We start from the raw sequence: 5,675 nt of genomic DNA on the forward strand, positions 1-5,675 counted from the left end.
CTCTTTCTGGCTTCTCACTAAGCATGATCTTTTCCATGGAGCTCGTGTTTTACTACTACAACCAGGCTCATTAAAAACAGCATGGTGCCCAGACAATGGCCACTTGCACCTGCACCCGGACTCCCCAGAGCCAGAAGACCCCGCCCTGCATCTGTGCACCACCCACACAGCCACACAGCCAGCTCCTCCCCAGGCACAAACCTCCGCCTCCATCCAGGAAGCCCTGGGGCCCCCAGGCTCAGAAGCATTTCCCCCCTGGGCCCCCCACACCACCTGTCAGCTCAGAGGCACCACACACAGCAGAGACAGCGTGGCCTGGTGGTCTCGGCCAGTCTGAGCCAGAGGATGAAGGACAGGACAGGCAGGTTCAAGTTCTCCCAGGCATCTTGTGGTCAGCCTGGACTCCGAGATCTGTAGCCCTCCCGCTTCCTTCCCCAGGGACCCTCCGGCCTGCTCTGACCTCCAGGTTACCTGGTCTCAGGCCCAACCCCCCAACACACTTGACCTTTTCAAAAATGTGCCCCTGCTCACCCTAGTTCTGTCTATTCCTCACGGAGGAGGCCCCCAGTCTGCTTGGGTATCTGGTCCCCTGTCTCTGGGGTGCGGCCATGGTCTCGGGTCCCCACTGGTTTCTCTTTCTCTGGAGCCCGACCCCTTTCAGGCTTGGCTCTTTTCTGCCTGCCTCTTGAATGCTTATTCCTGGCTGTATCAGACAGACAGCTGCTGCCTGGATGGGGCCTCACCACAGTGGTGGAGAGATGGGAGCCTCTGGCATTTCAAAGCTGGACTCTATCCTCGGCATCCTTGTTTGAACCCCATAGTTAGAGGGTTTTCTCCTTGTAATGACCTCCATCTGCACACAATGTCCACCCCCAGGCTGAGGAGAGCCTTATCCTGGGGGTCACCTGCCTGCATTCACACAAAGGCTCCCTTCCGACAAAGCAGCTCTAGTTCCTCAACCACAAAGCGAGGTGACTTGATCATTTTTGAAACAGGCCCTCCCTGGTGGCGCAACGGGTTGGGATGCAGCACTGCACTTTGGTGTGAATTTGATCCGCGGCCCTGGAGGTGACCCACATGGCACGGCAGACCTCTCCTGACCCGCCCGCTGATCCCCTCAGCAGTCTACTTTGTCAGTCGTTCTGTTCTGCTCCCCACTCTGTCTCTGGTGAAGCCTCTCATCACCCCTGCACCTCTAGCTTGTACCCCTGCTCTGTATCAATCAGTAAATAAATCTTTTTCTAAAAAGTTAATAAATAATACCTATGCATCATGGTAGTTCACTACATGTTTGCTAGTTGATGCCAATGTTACTTTCAAGTAACAAAAAGGAACATATGTGTGATCTATATGGTGTCACAAATATAAATACAGACGTCCGACGTCGTAAGTGGTAGATAGGGCTGCAGTGCTAACTGATGACCTGTACGTGTGAGAGGTGATGACCAGAGTCGGGATGTCCATCTGGTCTGGATTTGGTTTCCATTTGGAAAACCAGCCTGCAGTGATCACTTCACCTGCCGGGATATAAATGTTGACATCTGTGTTTTTGTCAAGAGGAAGGGGTCAGGGCTACTAAGAGCTACCAGCTAACTGAGCAGAACACACAGGAGGTCACAGCCTTGTCACATCTTGGTGTTTGATCCCTCCCAGATAGGAGAAAAGTTTGAACAGGAGGGAAGAGAGACAGGATCTGATGAAACTGAAATCTTCACGGCTCTGGGGCCAGGTGTCCATAGAGTTTGCAGAATGGATCAGAGAGATTCTCCGTCCATCCCATTCTGCTGGAGCTGTAAACCATGACTGATCCACCCTCAGGCACACAGTGAGATGTTCTTCCTAATGGCCACATAACACACTTTTATCTTCTAGTCTATCATGATGTATGCATTTCTTTTTGTTTTTATCAGAACACAAACATCACTGAGGTAAGAGCACTGTCTTCCTATAGCTTTGCACTATGTAACCATTCAATGACTACAAAGGAGTGAAGAGAACTTGATGTTCCAGGAAGGAGGGTGGACAGCAGAAATTTCTGCTTTGTTCACTGTGTATCTCTAGTTCTGTGTTGAATCAAAAAAAAAAAAAAAAGGCCAATTAACCACCTGTCTTTGAAGGAGGTTCACTGTCTTTGAAGTAGTAGACAGTGTCGCCAATCATTGAGTGTGTGCTTGTGTGAAAGGAGAAAGAGAGGAGGAGAAGGAAGAAGTAGGGTGAGGAAAACAAAGAGAGAGAGGAGACCCGGAAGGGAGAAAGAGAGACAGAGAAAGAGAGCGAGAGTCACAGGATGCCACCTGGTAGTGTCGCTCCTTGGCTTGTTGCTGGGCCTCACTCTGGTCCTGGCTAACCTGGAGCACTGACTGCAGGGGGAGAGCAACCGGTCGCCACTAGGCGGCGCTGTGGTTCTGCCAGAATCCCGATGCCCAGGAAGGAAGGTTGGAGGGGGAGAGGAAGTGTTACGGGGCACCCCAGTGTGAACTGCGCCGCCTGTCTGTGGGGCCTCACGCTTAAAGTTCAGTTGTACTGCAGGAGCACACAAAAGGGTCAAAATGGGTTTATTTACAAAAGGGGGAAGGAAAAGGACACAAAAACTGGAATATCTTACCAGCTGGGCTGACTTGGAGCTCTGGTGACAAACCAACTGAAAGCCCCGAGTCAAGCAGTTCCGAGAGCCGTTTCCTGAGCGAGAGTGCCCGAAGCAAATGGCGCCCTATTTATCCCCCAAAGTCCCAGCATGCTGCTTAGCTCCGCCCTTGGGTCCTCCCAGTTCTCTCCCTGGGACTGCTGGGAGTTGTAGTTTTTAGTCACTGGCGTAGGGGGCTGAGTCCACGGAACTCTGCAGTTCCTTTAGGACATCCTCCCCTTAACAGAAGGACCCATGGCAGGAATACAGGTGGTTCTCGTAGGGATGATTCAGCAGTGTCTGGAGACTGGTGCAGGCGGACAACTCTGCCAAGTGTCTTTTTGCAGCAGCTAAGACACAACCCTGCACAGTAGCTGTCTCCCCAAGCACAACCCCCTGGCCCAGACAAGAAGGGGTGCTGGCAACCTGTTGCCCACACTTGAGATTCTGTTTAGGCTCCTGGTAGGCCCATGACCGGAATTTCAATCCACAGGATAGACGGCCAATATAACCCACGCAGCACACACAAGTCAAACAGAATCTGACCTCTCAGTTACGGGGTTCACAGCAAGGCCACAGACGCCACAAACAAGAAATGACACTGGCCTGTGTATGGAAGACCTGAACTGATGGGGAAGCCATCCCTTGTCTTTCTGTGCTGCACAGGTCTATGCTGTTAGGGTGGGAAACAGATTTTTATTTAAGACATGGATGTGGTATGTAGAGAAAACAAACAGAAAAACTAACTAAATAAAAACAAACTGTGGGACTAGGAGATCACTTAGTGGTGATCAGAAGGGAAGAGAAGGTGGATAAATTAGGAAAAAGGGAATGATGATCTGGAAGGTAGCTGGGGGTTTTAGCAGTGAACTCGATGCAGCATAAACACACTTGATTAATAATAGTGTACACCTGAAACTCTGACAAGGTCAATGTGCAATGTTATTTCAGCGAAAATACAGGTGAAACGCAAACAGTCAGAAAAGTGTGATAGAAAAGCCTAAAACAAAAGTGATAGTAAAAGTTTCTAAGTCTCAAAGGAAATCCAGGTTATCAATGAGTTCACTGTTTAGTGCATGATGCTGCCTCTTCACACAGCATCTGGAGCCCGGGTCCGCCAAATCCCCTGGCCACCAGACCGCAGAGCTGGGGCAGAGCGTGCCTCTGAGATGTGACCCCATTTCTCATCACCCCTATCTCTACTGCTACCAACAAACGCCCCAGAAGAGAGTGGATTCTGGTTTCCTTGTGTAACAGGACTTCTTTAGGGCAGGCCGACCTTTTCTAGGATAGATTCAAGAAAGTTTCCTGGAGGGACTTGTGCGAGGCTACCCAGGAAATCAACTGGGGACTTTCCAGAAAAGAATCTAGACACCGCGGCAGGAATGTTCCCGAGCAGTACATGACAGAGGCAGAAGCCCCCAGGGACCCTGAGGCAGTGAGGTTCTTTGGGGATCCCTGGTAGCCGTGTGACTCTGGGCTCACAGCCGTGGGCATTGCTGTGGGGCCAGCAGGGAGCCGGGGTCTGAGCAGCAGGGCAGACTGGGCAGGAGTGGGTGCCACAGCGTGTCCCTGGCAACGAGGAGTGGGCCTGGTGTCTACAAACCGACCCGCTGCGCAGAAGCCCAGAGGTGAGATTCTTGAAGCATCTACTGGAGAGATGTGCAGGGGACACTTACCAGGAAGCCTGGGTCCCCTACCGTAGGGCGGACACCTCAGACCAACAGCCCAGAGGCTGAGTCCTCCATGCCCGCTCTGGCACGCAGATTATTTCAAACGGAGCCCGAGGAAGCCCTGGAAGATGACGGTGGCCTTCCTTTCCCCTTAAGCTCTCCCAGCCCCTTCCCAGTGCGGGCACCCCTCACCTCTCTGGCACCCTGGCCCCTGCCCTGTTCCGTGGGCCAGGGCATAAATCCCTTTCCTGCCTCAAGATGGCGGAACCGCAAGATGGCTGCACCCACCCTGGCACCCTGGGTGTGAGCTGTAGACTGCTTTCCTCTGCCACAGCCCGTCAGCTGCTTCGATGGCTCATCCTGCCTGAGAGGGCCCAGGGGTGTCGCTTTCCTCTGCCAAATTTCTGCAGGTTCTGCGGTGGCCTGGCAATTACACTGCTAATGTGCCTCCTCTCTCCCTCCCTCCATGCTCTTTCTTTCCCTCTCTCAACTCTTTTTCTTAGTAGTTCCTAATTTAAACAAGTGCCAGGACATTGCATCAAACCAAATGCCTTCAGTCTACAAGGTAGAAAATACAGCTCTGAATATCCAAGAGGAGCGATGGATTCTATTTCCAAGATGGATTCGCTTGAAGCCATTAGACTTTATTGTTATGGGCTGAGTTATAGTGACCTGTGTTGCCCACCTTAGCTTAAGAATGCAAAGGTATAAAAGTCGTTGCCTTCTTAATCCATTATTGGTTGACACGATCTTTGCTTCCACTGGCTGAGGTGGATATGAGATCCATTCAATTTCATCCAGGTTGGAAAGGGTGTGTGTGTGTGTGTGTGTGTGTGTGTGTGTGTGTGTGTGTGTGTTCGGGAGTGGGACAGAAGGCAGAGCTGACCTGGGGCCACCCCATAGTCAGGATGGGGAATTTCTGTTCTGATGTATTAACACGAATCCATAAGTCTGTGGACCTGTGGCCACCAGGGGGCGCTGTGGGGCCACAGAGACCCGCCAGGGTGTTGTGGGGTGAGCCCAGCTGAACTGGGGTCTTGGCCTCATGCCTTCGTCTGGGAGGAGGACTGAGTTGTGAGAGGTCCCGGAACACCAGGAGCCACGCGACTGCTCAGGAAGTGGACAGGCCCTGACCACAGTGTGCACCAGGAGGCAGCTCCCTGCACTACACAGGATTGGGGGGGCTGAGGGGCTGGGAGGAGCTAGTGGCTGGCAGGCAGAGGGGAGGGGCGTTGGAGGGCACATGGGGGTGCTGAACCCTCCCTCTTGCATCCTGTACACACAGGGGGACAGTGTGTGACCAGCCTTGGGCCCTGTAACGGAGCCTCCAGCCGGGGGAATCCCGCAGGGAGGGGAACAGCGGGCAGTGATGTCACAGC

The 5,675-nt window shown here is 52.6% G+C and overlaps 1 protein-coding gene across 1 annotated transcript in view; it reads left to right on the forward strand.

Annotated features, from left to right (window-relative positions):
- The window catches only part of LOC101632932, an 18,588-nt gene that overhangs the window by 702 nt on the left and 12,211 nt on the right, over positions 1-5,675 (forward strand). The window lies entirely within an intron of this gene.

The sequence above is a fragment of the Condylura cristata genome, unplaced genomic scaffold (genome assembly GCF_000260355.1).
Source record: "Condylura cristata isolate star-nosed mole 26May11 unplaced genomic scaffold, ConCri1.0 scaffold00005, whole genome shotgun sequence".
Lineage (NCBI taxonomy): Eukaryota > Metazoa > Chordata > Mammalia > Eulipotyphla > Talpidae > Condylura > Condylura cristata.